Here is a 21,127-nt window from a genome sequence, read left to right as displayed (position 1 = left end):
GAATTGATCGTCTCTGACTTTCTCACTGTGTGTCTGCTTCATTTTTTACTTTCTCTCCAATCAGTTTTTCAGTTCATTGATCTACTCACATATTGTCCTTAAACAATGGCCTCAACCTCTGATTTTCCATTTGTTTTCCAAATGAGTGCCTATGCCCAAATTCTTATATTTTTGAACAGCTTCTGATTTGCCTGTCTTAGATAAGAAGTTCATAGTTGATCCAATAAACAGTAAAGAGGGTACAAGATGTCTAAGAGGGCATGAAGTAGCCCATTTCAAGGTCATGGACAGGATGAGACTTTTATGATGAGACTGTAAGAGAGGAAATGATTTATATTTCTAGATTCAGCAGACATGAAATTAAAAAAAAAAATCTGTTCAATAAGGTTGGGAAATCCTGAATTCACCAAGATTAAGAATTTTTCTTTAATGTAGGAGAAGCTTTGCTATATGTAGATATTCAGATTGGTGATTTCATATCCCATATCAAATTGTTTGTTTTTAAGAACAACTCATTGTATATTTATAGATCCATTTTGGAAAGGAACACTGTTTAAAAGAGTATCTTCTCATGTTTATTGTGATGCATATATTTAAATGTGAATATGCATATTCACTCACTCATTCAAAATTTATTCAAGGCCTACTGTGTGGTAAGCACTGGACTGGCGCAAGGAAGGAAACAGTTTACAGAGCAAACAGAGGACGTTAATAGCTATTACTTCTGGATGGTATATTCATGAATAAATTTTTTCTTTACTTAATTTTTTGCTTGTCAACATTTTCTTCAGTGAACTATTTATTTGAGAAAATAACGAAGCAATGCTCTGAACTAAGTCACCCGAGATTAAAAAGAGACTCCAGAAGGGATTCTATTTCCATGACTAGTTATGATGCTGATACATCAGAGTCCACTGAGTCAGGGACCCGCTGAAGTTGGAAGTATCCCAACACCACCTGTTAGGAGGTTTATAACCATCATGTGAACACCCACGATGTTGATATGTATTTATAGGTCTATTTGCATTCAAAGACTCAACAGTCTCTTTAAACCGCTCAAATCTACTTTACTGACTATCCCGTCACATTACTGAGGCTGAAGTACACTAGAATCAAAGAAAGAATATTTGTATTCTTACCACTGAACTGGTCTTTACTTTGAAGAGGAGTCAGAGTCCCTTTCATTTATAATATGGTTCAGAGACGTAAACAACAAAGACTGTTTATATTATATTTTTCAGCTGCTGAATTAATCAGTCTTCTTCCCACATACATGGAAAAATAGTACCTTAAAACTAGGCACCTTAAAACTAGGTGAATATATGGCCCATTTTGGCCAATGACAACCTAAGCAGAAGTGATGAGTGTCACTTCTGGCTGGAAGCTTTATCATTTTTTAAAGTATATTTATTTTTTCATTTGACTGTGCCGGGTTTTAATTGCAGCATATAGTGATCTTTGCATGCGGGGTACAGGGTCTTTAGCTGCAGCATGTGGGATCTGGCTCCTTGACCAGCAGTCAAACCCTGGCCCCCGGCATTGAAAGCACAGAGTCTTAACCAGTGGACCACCAGAGAAGTCCCTGGACTGAGGCATTAAGAGCCAGTATGCACCCTTTTCTCTCTCTTTCCCTCGGCCACCAATGATAGCTGTATGATCAACCTGGTTACAGGTGGAAAGATGCGAATAGAGCTTTCAAGCAACAGGCAGTGTTTATGGAGCACAAGCAAAGGCTAATCTTTTGTGATGTTTGACTCCTGAGATTTTAGAGGGTGTGTGTCACTGGGACACAGCTTGCCCCTTCCTGCCTGACACTAGCAATTTTATTGAAGACAGTTTAATATAGGTTTCGTGGTACTACGAGGACAGGCTCTGGAATCATACTTTATAAGTTCAAATCACAGCTCTTAGCTTATTGTTATGTGTGTACTCTCTTTGGCAATTTATGTATGATTTCCTTTGCCTCATTTTCCTCAAATGGGAATAGTAACGCCTTTCTTTATCAGGATCTCAGGAGGAATAAATTTCGTGATATACATGTGGAAATAAATGAAGACCAACAAAACAAGAACAAGCAAAGACTCTTTACTCTTAGGTTGCTAAAGGAAGGCAATCAGACACCATCACCCGGCTTTACTGGAGACTCAGAGGCAGGCAGAAGAGTGTGAAAGCTTGATCGTGGAAAAAGGGAGAGTTTTAAGCCTGCCCTCGCTGGCTGCGGGTGGTTGGGAAAGCTGGAGGCTGCCTGATGAGAACTGGGCATCCTTTGTGAAGAGAAAAAAATAACAGGGTTTCTCAGTTGGAAGCAAAGGTGAAAAATTGGGAAGCGGGCAGTTTTTGAGTTTTGATCCTTGGGATTAATTGCTATAGAGATGATAGTTTGGCTTCTGGAACTCGTTGCTTCAGATTGTGGGTCAGTGCTACATTCTTACATAAGATCTGGTCTAGGTTTATTTGTATATTGTCTCTCACAGGAGATTTGCATTGTGAATTATTTTGCACCATAGCAACCTATAGTAAAATCGGCATGCGCTACGTGTGCTAAGTGGGAAGGAAATGGCAACCCACTCCAGTGTTCTTGCCTGGAGAATCCCGTGGACAGAGGAGCCTGGTGGGCTGCTGTCCATAGGGTCGCACAGAGTTGGACACGATTGAAGTGACTTAGCACGCATGCATGCATGCATACTAAGCTGCTTCAGTCAATTTCAACTCTGTGACCCCATAGACTGTGACCCCATAGACTACAGCCCGCCAGGCTCCCTGTCCATGGGATTCTCCAGGCAAAATACTGGAGTGGGTGACCGTGCCTTTCTTCCGGTGATCTTCCGACCCAGGGAACTAAACAGTCTCTCTTATGTCTCCTGCATTGACAGACAGGTTTTTTTTACCACAAATGCCACCTGAGAAGCCCATAAAATCGATAAATAATACTTACTATTTTTGTTATTATGATTCATATTATTAGTCCTAAAATAATTATTAAAATGTATTTGAACTGACCTTTAGTTTCTCCCAAGAGTGTCTACATTCTGTATGTTCAGTGTCTGAACAAAATATTTTCTTGTAATTAAAATAATATATATTTATCTATTTATTATATTTATATATTATATATAATTAAATTAAAATAAAATATTCTGAGTAGAAAGAGAAAATAAGTGAAGCTACCCTCTTCTTGGATGTTAGTTTCTTGCTGGCTGGGGTTTCCATCTTCCCAGAAAATTACATATGATGATTGCTACTTGGAAATGAAAGAGTTAAATTAAATAAAGCTCTTTCTAATGAGACTCAGAATATCTTGATGGTAAATGAACAACAAGTACAAGTTAGGAGAAAATTAGAGTGAGACTAAAGAACACAGAAAATCTGACTCTGCAGGGTAAATAGCTCATTCTTGGTGCTCCAGGAGGTCTGTGAGAGAGCTATACTTTTTAGAAAAATAGACTATTTGAAACACTGTGCATTTTATAACAGGTTTACCCTGTTATAAAAACCTATACAGAAAATACAGCAGAGATATGATGCTCCTTCACTACCAGGTTTAACAAAATAGCAATATTATACTATATTGGTTTCAAATATTTTTAAAATAAAGTAATAAGTCATGGTTCTTGAGGTGTATTTTGGCGCTTTCCTCAAATAGATTTTTTTTTTAATCTTTTTTTATGTGGACCATTGTTTTTAAAGTCTTGAATTTGTTACAATATTGTTTCTGCTTTATGTTTTCATTTTTTGGCTGCAAGCCGTGTGGGATCTTATCTCCCGACCAGGGATCAAGCCTGGATACCCTGTACTGGAAGAGAGTCTCAGCCTCTGGATGGCAGGGAAGTCCTGCAGTCAGCTTCTGTACAACGAAAAATTCTGATTAGAATATAACCACTAATCAGCACATGTTCTTTACCACACCTTTGTATATTCATAATAAATATATGGTTTTGCTTAATTTTTTACATTAGTAGTAAATAGCAAATTAATTATTAATGCCTACATTAATAAACACTTGTTTCATACTCTGAAATGTTACTTAATTTGCATTTTTTCACTCATCCTAAGTGTTGGTACATGGAAACATAACTAATTCATTTTAATTTCTCTGTATTCAAGAAAGGGCTTCCCAGGTGGCTCAGATGGTGAACGTTTGAGTGATCTAAAACATAACTTTTCAACTGATGAAGTTTTCATTTTTCATTTTTGCAAACAATCCTCCAACTAACAATTTAATTAACTTCCCTGTACGCATGTGGTAGAATTTCTGTAGAGTATCAGTCTTAGAAACACTGGGTGCTGGGCTTCTGTGCGCGTCATCACCACCAGATACCGCCAAAGAGCTTACACTTACTCATTTCCCCCAGCAGCACATTAGAGACCTTATTACTCTACACACCAACATGATGGTGCTCCTTATGTTTTGCCAACTTAATGCGTGTGTGATAGGACTGCGTCACTTACTTTAGTTTGTGTTACCCTTTGTATAATTGTGCTCTGTCTGTTGTTCAGACGGGATCATTCCTGCTTTTCTATCTTCAGTTCACTCTTTCCTTCCCATTACTGTTGTTCTGCTACCAAGTTCCTTTGTTCTTAGCTATTGCATTTTCAGTTCTAAAGTTCTAGAATTTGGTTCTTTACTTCTTCCATCTGTTAGCTGTGCTTTTCTAATTTTTCATTTGTGTTTTAAGAATGTTCATAGCTGCTCTGTGGAGCATTTTTAGGATAGCTGCTTTAAAATACTTATTTGGTAATTTCAGCATCCGTATGATCTCAGTGTTGGCATCTGCTGATTATAGCTGCTCAGATGACCTGAGACTGTCCTGACTTTCCATGTGACAAACACTTTTGGATTGTATCTTCATATTTCAGCTATTGTGTTGTATAACTCGGATTCCTTTTTAAGTCTTCTATTAAAGCAGGCAGTCAAGCTGTTAGGGTAGGGTCAGAAGTCCTGGCTCATTTGTGTGGTGGTTTATTCACTAAGTTGTGTCCAGCTCTTTGCGATGCCATGGACTGTAGCCCACTAGGCTCCTCTGTTCATGGGATTCTCCAGGCAAGAATACTGGAGTGGATTACCATTTCCTCTTCTAGGGGATCTTCCCAGCCCAGGGATCGAACTGGGATTTCCTGCACTGCAGGCGAATTCTTTACCAACTGAGCCACCAGGGAAGCTCTCATCTGTGCAGACTGTGGTTCAAATGTCAGTTTAGTTTATAAAGCCTCTGCTTCACTGTGAGTGCCTCAGAAGACAGGACTGTAGCCCACAGCCTTCTTAGCACTGCCTGGGGAGCGCCGCTGTCAGAGTTCTGCTCACAGGTTCCACCAGGGAGCGGTGCCTCCTTCTTACTGCAGGGAGGGAAGGTAAGAGTTTCCCCTGGGCTCAGTGAGCAAGGGGCAACCACCTTCACAGATTAGGGCGACCAGAGCTCAGAGGTTCTACCAGGAGGGCTGCCTCCTCCTAAGTGGAAGGAGGAGAGGGGAAGGTAAACAGTTAACTCAGTCTCTGTTGGGGTGGGAGATGGACACCACTTTTCCACTGGTGTTTGAAATCTCAGGAACAATAGGACAGAAGCAAATAGTCTCCTGGGTCACCCTATTCTGGTGCTTCACCCAGATAACAGGGGATTTTCTTGAGGCTTTGGTAGGTCTGTATTAGTTGACATTTCTAGTTGCAAGATTCTTTAGCACTTGGCTAGGAAAAATCCCAGGGAACTCATCAGCGGATTGCCACATGGCGCGCGTGGGATCCCAGCTCCCGGCCAGGTTGAACCTACGCCCCCTCCACTGGACGCACAGAATCTGAACCACTGGCCTGCCGGGAAAGTCCCGCACGCCACCTACCAATGTGTCCTTTCACTATGTAAACTTATCGGTCTTGTCTCTGGAATGAACGCACATTTCATTCTACCGAAAATCTCTTGTGCTAATCTTCTCCAATTTCTTTTATGAACAGGACAATTTTCCAATTCAAGCAAAGGTTTGGTAGCAGCTCTACATCTAAACGCTTTAGAAGCTCTGTTGCTATTGCCGTCATTCTGAACTTTCCTGTTAAATGTCTTAAATTAGAATCCAGAGACTTCTTGATTCTATTCTCTCAAATCAAATAACCATTGAAATGACAAAGTGCTTACTTGTGGCAAAGAATCACCTGCTGGAATATTATTTAGCATGCCATTCCTCATCCCGCTAGAGCCAAGTATCAATTTATTTAGGTCATACTCACACTCTCAGCTGTGATTCACCTTACAGGTAAATTGAAAGGTAGTGATAATATTTTGTCACTGGCTGATGGACAATCTCATGGCTGTAAATAAAAGAGAAAACTGAACAAATGATATGTCTGAATGTTTTGTTGTGGAATATTAAACACTCCTTCAAATCATGTCTGCATTCTGTGCAGCCATAGAATCAATTCCACATAAAGCTGCTATTGTACTTTTCTGGAATCCAAGAGATACAGCTTTTTACTTTGCTTTCCAGGAGATTACAGTTTTAAGTGTGCGATAAGTTTCATTTTAGTTGCTGGACTGAATGTCATTTAAATATTTTTGATACTAAATGGATGGATGATGATAACATTTTGGGAGATTATCCACAAAATGATACTAAGCAATACTAAGGCATTAAAGATGAAGTCTGTTACAATTCATTTCCAGTTGTAATAAAGAGAAATTAAGGAAATCCAAATGATATTTATATATAATCTTGAATTTTTATTGCCTCATAAAATGCAAATGACTGACTTCAGATGTATCACAATTTTACTACGATTTTAAATTCCAACCAACCCAACAAATGTATATTAACTTGTTTTCTGCTCATAGTTTTACTTCTGAACGTTCATTTTCATATGACTTTGTACTAAATCTTGAACAGGTTCAGGAGCTGGAAAGCACGTTAAAACGTTTGCAGACTAGTCTCTAGAATTCAAGACGGTATGTCTGACGTTTTTATATAGCCCCAAGCCTACTTAAGGTCTTGCCAGGTGGCTCAATGGTGAAGAATCCAAATGAGATCTGGGCTCTGTCCCTGGGTTGGAAATATCACCTGGAGAAGGAATTGGCAACCCACTCCAGTATTCTTGCCTGGGAAATCCCAGGGACAGAGCAGCTTGGTGGCCTACACAGTGCTGTGGGGTTGCAAAGGGTATTTAAATACATAAAATAAGAGCTGGTTCAAACCTCTTACAATAATACACGCATGAATGGAGAAATTAAAAACATATCCAGTCCTAAAAATAGCATAGGAAATCTGAACAGTGTGTTCTAATTCCATCCATATGTTTTCCCCTGGTAAATACACTTTATAGCAAGTGACTGGGAGGGCCGGGAGTCATTCAGCTAGGCAGGGCGGCCACATGGACCACGCAGACTGTGTCCTCCACACGAGTGCCCCATCAGGAGTCAGATGGTGCTCAATTCCCGCCTTGCTCTAAACCCTAACTGGAAGATGTGATGGGCTGCGTTCACCTGAAGGAGAGGTCTATTTTTGATTCCCACTGAGGCCTGTTACAGACTAACTGTGACTCTGATTTAGAGACTAGTCTTGAAAAGCCCCATTTGCTTGGTTATAATACACATCTATATCCCACGACAGTATACCTTCAGCCAGGTATGCATTTGCACGTATAAAGCCACACACTTTTTTAGAGATGTGAGCCATTTTTAAAGCCTTCAGAGCATTTGTTACAATATTAATTCGATTTTACGTTTTGGTTTTGTGGCCACGAGTCACACGGGGTCTTAGCTCTTGAACCCACACCCCCTGCAATAGAAGGTGAAGTCTCAGCCCCTGAAAACCCAGGGACGTCCCAGGCCACACGCTTTCATAGCTTGATATTCTTCTTCGAGGTTTGAGATTTTTGCAGAATTTTCTGAAATCCTTTATAGAATTGCTGAAGTTCTCCTATCAAATAGTCAGGGTGAGAAATACCAGCTTCAGTTTCTGGATGATCAAGTAGATGTTTGTTTTCTAGTTTAAGTTATAACTTCTGTGTGTGTGACTCAGCCATGTCTGACTCTTTGCAACCCCGTGGACTAGCCCACCAGGCTCCTTTCTCCATGGAATTTTCCAGGCAAGAATACTGGAGCAGGTTGCCGTTTCTTCCTCCAGGGGATCTTCCTGATCCAGAGATCAAACCCTCTTCTCCTACTTCTCCTGCACTGGCAGGTAGATTCTTTACTGCTGCACCACCTGGGTGGAGAAGGCGATGGCAGCCCACTCCAGTACTCTTGCCTGGAAAATCCCATGGACGGAGGAGCCTGGTAGGCTGCAGTCCATGGGGTCGCTGAGGGTCGGACACAACTTAGCGACTTCACTTTCACTTTTCACTTTCATGCATTAGAGAAGGAAATGGCAACCCACTCCAGTGTTCTTGCCTGGAGAATCCTAGGGATGGGGGAGCCCGGGGGGGTTGCCATCTCTGGGGTCACACAGAGTCGGACATGACTGAAGTGACTTAGCAGCAGCAGCAGCACTACCTGGGCAGCCCCCTATATTTCAGTTCCAGTGAAATTAAACTTTCAACTGATCAGAATAAAACACAACTTCTTCTGCGTAAAAGGAATGATAAGAACACGGCACTGAGAATTAGGAATCATGGTTCAGCACTGGTTTTGGTGTGGTGTGACGTTCTCCAATGGCTATTTTAGCTAGGCTCACACTGTTGTTGCTGCTGTTTTAAAATCTGTATAATGGGGAAATGCTAACAATTTAATCTAAGTCATTTACATTGACTAGAGGTCTTGAATTGATTGTAAGAAGTAGAAACTGGCATTAATTTTGGAGCCTTTGGCAGCCTTTCCCTGTTTGGGTGCATGTGACTCTTACAGTCTGTTTAGGGAGAGGTCACATGAACAAGTGAACCTGAGAAAGTTTTAAAGGGAGGAGGTATAATTGTTTGGTACTTTCTGGCTTCCCTGGTGGCTCAATGGTAAAGAATCCACCTGCAATGCTAGAGACCTAGGTTCGATCCCTGGGTCAGAAAGATCCCCTAGAGAAGGAAATGGCAACCCACTCCAGTATCCTTGCCTGGAGAATTCCATGGACAGAGGAGCCTGGCCTGCTATAGTCCATGAGGTCACAAAGAGTCAACAAGACTGGCTAACACCTTCTTTTCCTTTGGGGGATGCCGTACAGCTCTGAATTTTAGAGCTGAAGGCTCATTGTTTGAGTTGCAGTGTTGGGGATGTGGAAATTCAGTTTCCCATTGATGTGTAATTGGAGACATGGCTATTTTAAGAGACACACATGTGTTGTCCTCAGGGAAGCGGGGGAGTCAGAAGAGGCGATTCCCCATTGTTTTCAACCGGGCTGCCAGCATCAGCACTGTGAGAGGTGGTAACACCTCTGGGGCAGGACAGCTTTCCCTACTGACGTTTCCTTTGAAAGCTAAAGAATACAGCTCGGAGTGATGCAGTGGGGCAGGCTTTGCACATTCTTTAGGACAGATGAAATCTGTGACTCCAGTTTTGGAACGGGTTTATGAAATATTGGATTATTTTCATTATAGGAGGGGAAAAAGTAAATGGTTTAATTTTCCGTTAGAATGAAGGCCAAGAGAAGTCTGAAGCAGGTTGTCTGTCCGAGTTGTGGTGGTGGTGCAAAATTTATTATTGCTCCTGCTACACGTGGTTGATTAATCTCAGTTATTCTTACTCTGATAAAAAATGTTACTCCAAATAGCTTTGAGGCAAGTCACAAAGACTCTGACCTTCAGGGTGCCAAGGAAAATAAAAGATAAGATCCTGAAAGCTGTGTTCACTTGCTCTGGTATGCTCACACTATTCTGCTATGTAAAAAAATGATTATATTTATCAACATAGTAGGTATGCAAAATATAATCCCTGCCTTTGAATATGATTAGCTAATTACAGAGCTCAAAACAAGAAATAGGCCGAAGAGAAGCTGAGTCTCAACCACTTTTATTAGCAAGTTATTTACTCACTTACAGATGCCAGATTAGAGAAGTGTTCCCATCTTACCATTATCACTAGGATAGATTTTCTCAATGGCCCCAAGGTCTGTTCAGGCTTCCTGGAGGCTCAAACAGGAAAGAATATGCCTGTAATGCAGAAGACCTGGGTTTGACCCCTGGGTCAGGAAGATCCCCTGGAGAAGGAAATGGCAACCCACTCCAGTATTCTTGCCTGGAGAATCCCATGGACAGAGGAGCCTGGCGGGCTACAGTCCATGGGGTCACAAAGACTCAGACAGACTGAGTGAGTTTCACTTTCAACGTCTATTCACAACATGAATGGAATGTGTCTGTGTTGCTGAGCAATGAACTATTGGCATGAAAATCCCAGAATGGAGCTTTGGAAGCTCGGGTGATTTTGCAGGAACAAGAATGTCCTGGGAGAAGAGACGGCTGTGTTCTAGTCCTGACATTGATGGTAAAGCAATGTGATCCTGTCCTTCTCCTTCCCTATTTTTGAAAAATAATTAGATCATGCTTAGGTGTCCTTCAGATCTATTTTTACGGTTTTATCTGCAAATTATGTGTTAACTGTCACTGTTGGGTGTACTCGTATGGCTGCTTCTCCTGTTGGGACGACTTTCCTGCCCTGATTTTGGAGATTTTCCATCGGAGTAGTTGTCCTTTGAGGACTATCAGTGGTGGTCTCCAAGTAGAATACGTCAATATCAAAATACAATAAAAATAGGAGAATAGGGCTTCCCTGGTGGATCAGTCAGTAATCTGATTGCAGTGCTGGAGCCCTGGGTTCAAACCCTAGATGGGGAAGATCCCCTGAAGAAAGAAACGCCAACGCCCTCCAGGATTCTTGCCTGGGAAATCCCATGGACAGAGGGGCCTGGCAGGATATAGTCCCTGGTGTTGCAAAGGATCAGACATCACTTTGCGACTAAATCACCACCATATAAACATACACAGCCAATGTTCATTGTTGTAGTTTGCTACTGTGCCTACTCAATAAAATTTTAATATGTGTGCTGTTTTTGCAGTCCGTCATGGACATGTACAAAACAACAGCAACAGCAACAAAAACCTCCAGTCTCTTGCTATGCATGTTCCCAGCTGAAGTCAAATAAGGTTGTTCTCTGCTTTCTTCTTTCAGCTCTGATGCTGTAAACTCGAGGGTCCTGTTCATGATCTATTAAGTGCTATGTTTTCCTCATTTTTGTGCTTTTTTGTTGGCAGTTTCTCAGTTTAAAATGACACCCCCAGCATAGTTTTGGGCACTACCTAGTGTCCTTAAGCTGGTGAAGGGGCTTCCCTGGTGGCTCAGATGGTAAAGCGTCTGCCTGCAGTATGGGAGACCTGGGTTCGATCCCTGGGTTGGGAAGATCCCCTGGAGAAGGAAATGGCAACCCACTCCTGTACTCTTGCCTGGAAAATTCCGTGGACTGAGGAGCCTGGTAGGCTACAGTCCGTGGGGTCACAAAGAATCGGACACAACTGAGCGAGTTCACTTCACTTTAAGCTGGTGAAGGCTGTGGTGTGCCCTATGGAAAAAATACACGTGTTAGATAAATTTCATTCATCTAACATGAGTCTCAGTGCTATTGGTCATGAGTTCAATGTTAACATGAACTGTAGCCCACCAGGCTCTTCTGTCCATGGAATTCTCCAGGCAAGAATATTGAAGTAGGTAGCCATTCCTTTCTCCAGGGGATTTTCTTGACCCAGGAATCGAACCCAAGTCTCCTGCATTGCAGGTGGATTTTTTTTACTGTCCGAGGCACCAGGGAAACTCAATGAATTAACAATATATATTAAATAAGGTGCCTCTAAACAGAAACCCAAATAAAGCAAGGTTGTGTATTCATCTTATGAGATCTGAGACTCCCAGGTATTTGGGCTAGGAGCAATGGTTCTGTATTCATGAACTCATTTTTCAAGGTGATTTGATGGAACACAACTGCTATGGCTAACGAGAGTGACTTATACATATAGAGAAGCTTTCAGGGACTAAATTTGTGTGTGCGCATATGTAATCCTCTAAAGGAGCCTCCTAAATTTTTTATTCCTTCCAACTTCAGGCATTTGGGTCAGTACTAATGCATGAAAAGAAAGCCATCGGGAAATTTAATGCAGGGGACCTATGATATGACATCCCAATATGATTGGATATCTGTCCTCAGTCTGATTCTGAATTACATCATCATTTCCTTTCAGCATATAGAACATGTTATGGAAGCTGACTTTAAATGGCACGATGTGCAATCAGAGGTAATGGTACTTACGCTGTATGAAAGTGTGCTGAGTGGCATCAGAAAGCACAGTGTGGAACATGTTCATTGGTACTGAACACTGTACAGTTGACAGTCTAGGAACAATTTTATTGATTCTTACATTATGACAGAATTTTCCACAGGCGTTTTCCTGCCAGAGTGGGAAGAGTAGGCACACCTACTCTTGTAGGCACACCTACAAGGCACACCTTGTAACATGTGTTTATATCAGTAAACGGGGGTTAGAGATGGCACCTACTTGCACACTGAGTTTTTGTCTAAGATTCATGGAGATAGAGGCTTTGTGCAATCCTTAGTTACTGAGTCTTGAATGTCGCAAAGCTTCAGTAACCATAGCTGAGTTTGGGATCCAGGATTTGGGATTTGCAGACTAAGCATTCTTCTGCATGTCTCCTGTCAGCTCAATTCAGTTCAGTCGCTCAGTCGTCTCCGACTCTTTGTGACCCCGTGGACTACAGCATCGCCAGCTCCCAGAGTTTACTTAAACTCATGTCCACTGAATCAGTGATGCCAATAATAATAAACTGTGTACCACAGTGGATAATTTGAGGAGAAAAGCAGCCTAGAGGGTGTAGGAAGTAGCTATTGGGATGGAAAGTGCTCTCAGGATTATTGAATGGCTTGAGACTCGGTTAATTTTTTACCCTGTGTCTTCTTATGACCATAAGAGGAATGAGGAGAACTGAGAGAGAGAACAACGATTAAGGAAGGTCAAGGGTTACAGAAAGTCCCAGAACTAAGTGTTTAGTTTGCACATTTGGATTCATCAGCTAAATGTAAGCAGCCCCCTATCAAGACTTTCCTTGCAAACCATAATGGAAAAAACCATTCTTGGCTTTACCACCATGCAAAATGGTTATTGACAAACTCTTGAAAATTCACATACACAGCGCAAAACCTAAGCAACATAGCCCTTCACCATGTAAACGGGACATAATGTGTGCAGATTCTTGGTTGCTCTTCATTTATTGTCACAGGAAAGGTTATGTATGACTGGATACAAGCATGCTTGAATTTGGTTTTACCGAATCTGTTTACAAAAAGCTTATTCCAATATGCTCTGTCTCCAGCATTTATATGATCCTGTAGCATTTTCACCGTAATATCCCTGGCATTATTTTTTCAGGAAAATAGATTATGCTATTTAGTAATTATGAAATGTCTCAATACTTCTTAATTAAAATACATGTGTATTTATATATCGATCACTTTGAAATGTAGAACAGTGTTTTAAAAAGGACATTTTAACTGAAAACAAACTTGAAATTGATATTCAAGAATACAGATTAAGCATTTAAAATCGAAAAACTGAAAACATGCCGTCCTTCACTGATTAGATTGCTCCTCTTCATTTTTCACCATTAGCACATACTACTAGGTCTTAGATGGGAAGCTCTCCAACTGTACAGCACAAATTAATCCTTCAAAAGCTCTGTTGCTCCATAAGAAGGTTCCCAGGGAAGAGTATGTTCATCTCTAGCTGCCATTAAGATGGGGTGGAAAATACAGTGTTTGGGAAGAGTAATCTATGGCTGACAAACTCCGGTGTCCTTAAAATGGAGGTTTATGGTAAATGGTGGTCTTCAGAATTTTTTTCACATGATTTGCTTTGCTTCAATGAGACAATGCTGTGATTAGAATGATATTCATGTCCCACGTTTGCAAGTTTCTGTGTAATATCAGATCATTTATTTCACTCCCTCAAACTTTGGTTTCCTACTCTATCTAGGGAAAAAAAGAAAAGAACAATAGTGTTGCACAATGGTAGTTATAAGACATGAAACGACTCGTGCTTCTGACCACAGTCCATGCTCAACGTTAGTCCTTCCCTGCTGCTCCTATATGCTGCCTAGAATCCCTCCGATTTTCACCTTCTGGCTGCTAGCAAGTACCATTAGGAATTTCAAATAAGTCAAGATTAATTATTTTTGTTTTCTGTGTGAACTAAGAGTCAGGAAACACACATATTTCTAGAATAATCTTGGGCATTTTTGCTTAAAAGGGAAGCTAAATCTGATGACCGACCATTTCCTTGTCGGCTGGCTGCAAAGGAAATGCACCCAAGCATAAGCTGGTCATGAGCAGAACTCACTGTCTGGCCCTGAGAGCCTCTTGATATCAAGAAGACTGGTTAAGAGGAACTATTTCAACAGGCGTGGCCATCAGTTGAAAGATGGATTACCTGTCAGTAAGTTTCTTTCCAATTTATGCATTTTTTCCCCCAAATGTGACAGGAAGTTATGAAGTAAATTCTACTAGAAGACATAACAAAATACTGTATATCTGATTTTTCAAAAGTAACTAACAAGTTGCAGCTATTGGTAAATTTATTTTGTTTCTTTTATTAAATACTGAATTATATGACATGCTAGTAGCAAATAATTTTACTACCCATCTTTTAAAAATCCAAATAAGTTTAAAAACGTAAAATCTTTACAAAATAAACTTGCCATTTGTTTCCATAAGAAAAGCAGTTCCCAGTTTCACATGAGTATTTCCTCTGATACGTGTACTTTCACCCACCTCCACTTAGCCGTATAAATCACCAGCTCCACTGAATTCAAATATGGGAAATATGAGTGTTTGCAGTGGATTATGACACGTATTTCCCTTTGTCATGTTTCTGCCTTACAACAGAGTGGGGCAGCCTGCTTACGTTTATAGATTGCAATCTTTGACATTCCAACTGAAAAATGATATGACATTGTTTCTATAAAACAGCATAATATACAATTGTATACCGTACAATTCAGTACACTGACATTACTGTTAAAATGGCTTATGTTTTAATGACTTTAAGTCAATAGAATTCTACAACATGATAGCTACATAATTTTTTTTGCCATCTGTTATTCTATTAAGTTATCCTCTTTATAAATCTGTAATGGAATAAGGAAATTCACAAAACATTTTTAAAATGATTTTTGTGTTGAATTAACTTAAATTTAGAAAGCTATAATTTTTATATATATTAGTCATGTGAGATTAAATAAAATAATCTGTGACATGATAAAAGCCAAAATATTTTAAGATGGCATGGGTGTTAACATTTGTGTGCACTCGGAATGTTTAAATGAGCATGAGTGACACCGCATTGCCGTGTCCTTAAACAGAGGCACAAATATATTGCTCGACTCTCTATCTAGAGCTTTGCAATATTCACCAACGCTTGGTTTCTTTCAATATTATAAAAACTGATTAAGACTCATTTTAGGGGGCAGGGGAGTGGCAGTAACTGTGTATGATACTAAAAGACCTTAGGTAAGAGAGAGCAAACATAATCCAAAGAAATCTGGTAATTTGATATTTTACAAAATATGTCCCATTTTTGTAAGGGCCATTAAGTTATACAACGGAAGCTTTCAAAGCATCCGAGAGAGGCATTCACGTCATCCGTACATCGTTTCACATGTCCATGCGGTACTGGCACTTGTATGTTTCAAATCAAAAGGTAGTAACTTACGCTTAGCTAGGATCTTTAGGGGACAAATGTTTGTGTGTGTGTGCTCAGTCGTGTCTGACCTTTGTGACCCCATGGACTGTAGCCGCCAGGCCCCTCTGACCATGGAGTTTCCCAGGCAAGAGTGCTGGAGTGGGTTGCCACTTCCTCCTCCAGGAGATCTTCGTGGCCCAGGGATCAAACCCGTGTCTCTGTGTCACCTGTACTGGCAGGGAGTTTCTTTGCCACTGGGAAGCCTAACGTTATAGTTACTTGCTATAAAAATAGAGTAATTTGCTGCTGCTGCTGCTAAGTCATTTCAGCTGTGTCCGACTCTGTGTGACCCCATAGACGGCAGCCCACCAGGCTCCGCCGTCCCTGAGATTCTCCAGGTAAGAACACTGGAGTGGGTTGCCATTTCCTTCTCCAATGCATGAAAATGAAAAGTTAAAGTAAAGTCGCTCAGTCGTGTCCGACTCTTAGTGACCCCATGGACTGCAGCTTACCAGGCTGCTCCTTCCGTGGGATTTTCCAGGCAAGAGTACTGGAGTGGGGTGCCATTGCCTTCTCCGAGAGTAACTTAGATAACCATAAAAGAAATAAAACAGAAAAACACTCACTTTAAAGTATCATCATCTTGATGTGCAGTTTAGGAATACAAATGGGCAAAAATAGTGGGGCAACACGTAGACTGAACATTCTAGATTCACAGCCAAGTATATGTCCTTATTAACCAAAGTTTCATTTTTAAAAATTTGACATCATATGCCAATTAGAAAACCCAGTTTGGAGTTTCACCTAGCATCTTAGGCATCTCTCAGGAGCTATCAAGGAAATACACGGTATATGAACAGTGGCTTTTATTGGGATTATTTTGGAGGATACTTTACGCATATACATAGGTTTCATTCACTAAAGAACCGTGGAATAGTGAGGCTTGGCTTTCAGACCTGTTTTCAAATGACAGTAAAGCAAAAACTGATAGAAGTGAAAAGAGAAATAGACTGACATATACAGTAAGAACTGAAGATTTCAACACCCATCCCTCAGAATTTGACAGTATAAATAGCAATAAAATCAGTAAGGATATAGAAAGCTTAAACATACAGTCAGAATGTCATATGCTGAAGTTCTAACTCCTCATAGCTCAGAGTATCACTGCGTTTGAAGGTAAGGTCTTTAAAGCGCATACGGGGTCTTTTTCACTTACAATGAAGTCATCAAGGTGAGACCTAGTCCAGTATGACTGGTGTCCTTATAAGGAGAGGGAATTTGAACACACACACAGAGGAAGACAATACAAAGACCCAGAGAGGAGACGGCCATCTGCAAGCCAGGAAGAAAGACTCGGAACGGAACCTTCACAGCCCAGAAGAGAACCAGCACCACAGACAACCGTGGTCTCAGACTCAACCTCCAGAACTGTGGGGAAATAAACTTTTAGTGTTTAAACCACCCACTGTGCGGTGCTTTTGTTATGCAGCCCTAGAAGACTCGTGGTGTGGCAAAACTGTGACGTGCTTCTGTTCTCTCTGTTCTCAATCAGGAAGTTAACAGACGGTCACGTAGTTGCTCATTTAAATTGCTCTTATCGTCTATTAGGCTAGAAATCCCATTAAGCCAGCCCTGGTAGTCCAGAGGTTAAGACTCTGCCTTGTAATGCAGGGGATGCAGGTTCAATCCCTGGTCCCATAACTAAGATTCCACGTGCCACTAAACAAGGAAACCCATGGCCCGCTACTTCTGAGCTGTGCGCTCCAGAACCCAGAGCTCCCATGTGCTGCACGGTGCAGCTAAGACCCAATGCCGCCAAATAAATAAATAAATATATATATATATATATATATATATATATATAAGACAAGGAACACATTTTCTTGTTCATAGTTGTGTCCCGAGGCTCTAACTCGGCACCTTCTCTAAAAATGTTTTTGAAATGGACTCATGCAATAAGTGGCCTGGTTACATAATATTAGGAATTTGTGAGGCAAAATCTGACTAGTGCCAAATAAACAGAAAAAAAGCCATAGAGAATGCATAAGCAAGCATTCCCTTAAGAATAATTCCCTTAATAATTACATGCACCAAGAACTTTATAAACTTTAGGCCATTTAATTCCCATTTTGTTCATTAGAAAGATGAGACCGATAAAAGCTTAATAAACTACCCAAGAACATACCGCACGCCCTAGATTATATGGAGTGAGTTCATCTAAAGCAGAAGTCAGCAGACTTTTTCTATAAAGGACCAGGTTGTAATCACTTCAGTCTTTCCAGGTAGTACAGCCTCTGTTGCAACTACTCAACTCTGGCCTCAGAATTGAATAAAAGCAGCCACAGACAGAGAGTAAAGAGATGGGTGTCAATGTCCAATGAAGCTTTACTTACAAACCAGGTTGTGGACTGGAGGAGATGGGTGTCAATGTCCAATGAAGCTTTACTTACAAACCAGGTTGTGGACTGGAGGAGGTGATGGGGGTTTGTCCAACTCTGATCAAAAGCACTGTCTCTTAAAACGATTAGAACATGCGTCTTGACAAAATAATTTAAAATTAAAATGCAATCTTCATTCCTCTTTTTAAAGCCTGTATAAGAATTCCAATTAAGGACTATCCATTTATTTTTAACACATGATGATGTATCCCTCACTGTGATGGTTTAATTAGTATACAATCCATGCCTAGTTAAATGTAAATGAAGTGCTTACTTCATGATAATTTAAAATGCTGTGTTGTATCACGAGCAGTTATTAAAGGGCTCATTGACATGATTGCTTATTTTGTTCTAAAATTTATTGTCAAGATGCAGCTTGGCAAGTTTTATCATTTCTTTTTTAAATACTAAACAAGTCTATGGCATCGAATAAAAATGTCAACTAGAATATTTTCTTTGGAGCATATAAAAATAAGTACAATAGTATTAATACAATAGATTATGTGTGTGTTAGTTGCTTAGTGGTGTCTGACTCTTTGCAACCCCATAGACTTGTAGCCCACCCGGCCCCTCTGTCCATGGGATTCTCCAGGCAAGAACACTGGAGCGGGTTGCCATTTCCTTCTCCAAAAGGAACTACAGAAAGAAAGAAAGTGAAGTTGCGCAGTTGTGTCTGACTCTTTGCAACCCCATGGACTGTAGCCTACCAGGCTCCTCCATCCACAGAATTTTCCAGGCAAGAGTACTGGAGTGGGTTGCCATTTCCTTCTCCAATAGATTATGTATCCATTCAAAAATATACAGTTGATCTTTGAACAGGAATGCTTGAACTAACGGGTTTACTTATATACAGATTTTTTTCAATAGTAAATACTATGAAACTACGCAATCCATGACTGGTTGAATCTAAGGATACAGAGGAATCACAGATACGGAGGAACAAAAAACAAGCAGATTTTTTACAAGCAGATTTTCTACTGCAAAGAAGGTCAGTAGCCCCAACCTCCACCCTGTTCAAGTGTGTGGTATACTAGAAACCTAGAAACTGCCACAGGATCCCAGCCTTATGGCTACTTAATATTTTTAGCAGTGTTAAGAGCACACTCTTAATATTCTATTATATCATTTTCACCCTGAATGCTATTTTTTTTTTTTTTTGGTCTGAAGATGCTGATGGAAAAAGTAATGGTCTTTGTATGGGCAAGAGGATTTTGGAAACTTCAAAACAATTTATTCTGTTGAATAATCCTGGCAAATATACATAAATGGGCTTTACCTGGTGGCTCAGATGGTAAAGCGTCTGTCTATAATGTGGGAGACCGGGGTTCAATCCCTGGGTCGGGAAGATCCTCTGGAGAAGGAAATGGTAATCCACTCCAGTACTATTGCCTGGAAAATCCCGTGGACAAAAGAGCCTGGAAGGCTATAGTCCATGGGGTCACAAAGAGTCGGACATGACTGAGCGACTTCACTTACTTACTTAGGCAAGATTCCTATTATAAAATCATCCCATCTAAATAAATATTTTCAACCCGTCTTGTCCTTAAGAGTAATGCAGGATTTATTTATTTATCTTTAGAGGAGGATTCCTTGTTGCCATGCATGGATCCTGTGATTTAGTATATCTGAGGTAAGGCTAGAGATTTACCATAATCCAAACCTGTGTTTTGAATTCACACAAGTTACTTGAGGATCACAATTTAGGAAAAATCACCTAACTTCTTAGATTGATTTCCAGGTAACTGAGTTTACACAGCTCCACAGAAGTAGGATATAACATCATACAAGAGTTTCCTCATAGGAACTTCTGTGAATTACAGCCAGAAGACAGATCAGGAAGTTTTAAGTGGAGTACATCCATGTTGAGCTCTTAAAAAAGAGCAGGAGGAGCCAATGGAAGCAGCATTGAGAGAAACCCTTATTCCCACACAGACAAAAAAAGGGAAGTTTTACCATCTCGCTGTATTGGAAAGTCATATTCCAGTGAAGTCTGTGTCATCCCCCATGTCTAACTCTTCTGTTCCCTAGCTGTTTACTCGCTTAAGCATGTTGGAAATACACGAGCAGTTTCTTAACATGACAATGTAAACCAAACAAAACAGTGGTGTTGGGGTGAGAATGAAGTCCCTGTCTTATCCCTGATTTCGATAGGAATCTATCTAGCCTTCCTATTAAGTCGATCTCCTCACCGATCTGCTAGACTCTTAATCTCTGTATTAATATAATCTTTAATTGGGCTCAGTCACGTAAGTCATCCGGATGACCTCAACATATCCCCAGCTCAAGGATGTGTCCTTGGGCAGAGTCTAGCAAGGGGGTTGCACATTCCTTCACGGACAGGGAGAGGACGAGGCGCTGCTGATTGCCAGGCTCCTGCCACCAGCTCACAGCCGGCTTGCTCTCTCCTTCCCTAACAACAGTACATTTACAATTCCGGAAACCCAATCAAGTAAAGTGAAGTCGCTCAGTCATGTCTGACTCTTTGCGACCCCATGGACTGTAGCCCACCAGGCTCCTCCATCCATGGGATTCCCCAAGCAAGAATACTGGAATGGGTTGCCATTTCCTTCTCCAGGGGATCTTCCCCACCCAGGGATCGACCTGGGTTTCCCACATTGCAGGCATATGCTTTAACCTCTGAGCCACCAGGGAAGCCCAGTAGACCTCCTTATTTGTATAGAATCAATAAGACTCTCATGGGGCAGGGAATTGTAACCCTGAGGGCTAAGGTTGAGGATCTGAGTCAGTCCTGGCTTCCCTGGTGGTTCAGAGGTTAAAGCGTCTGCCTGGAATGCAGGAGACCCGGGTTCGATCCCTGGGTTGGGAAGATCCCCTGGAGAAGGAAATGGCAACCCACTCCAGTATTCTTGCCTGGAGAATCCCATGGAGGGAGGAGCCTGGTAGGCTACAGTCCATGGGGTCGCAAAGAGTCAGACATGACTGAGCAACTTCACTTTCAGAGGTCTGCGGCCTATGGAAGAATTTAGTAATGGCATTTAGGAACAGGCGAAACACACTTGTGGCTTCCCAGGTGGCTTAGTGGTAAAGAATC

General features: G+C 41.0%; 1 non-coding gene across 1 annotated transcript; it reads left to right on the top strand.

Moving 5' to 3' along the window:
* Positions 1–20,830: 20,830 nt before the first annotated feature.
* Positions 20,831–20,902, top strand: TRNAS-GGA (transfer RNA serine (anticodon GGA)). Its single transcript has one exon. It is a non-coding gene; the product is annotated as a tRNA-Ser (tRNA).
* The last annotated feature ends 225 nt before the right edge of the window (positions 20,903–21,127 follow it).

Source organism: Ovis canadensis, chromosome 23 (assembly GCF_042477335.2).
Source record: "Ovis canadensis isolate MfBH-ARS-UI-01 breed Bighorn chromosome 23, ARS-UI_OviCan_v2, whole genome shotgun sequence".
Taxonomy (NCBI): domain Eukaryota; kingdom Metazoa; phylum Chordata; class Mammalia; order Artiodactyla; family Bovidae; genus Ovis; species Ovis canadensis.
The sequence above is the reverse complement of the archived record's forward strand: the minus strand, read 5'-3'. Positions and strand labels throughout refer to the sequence as shown.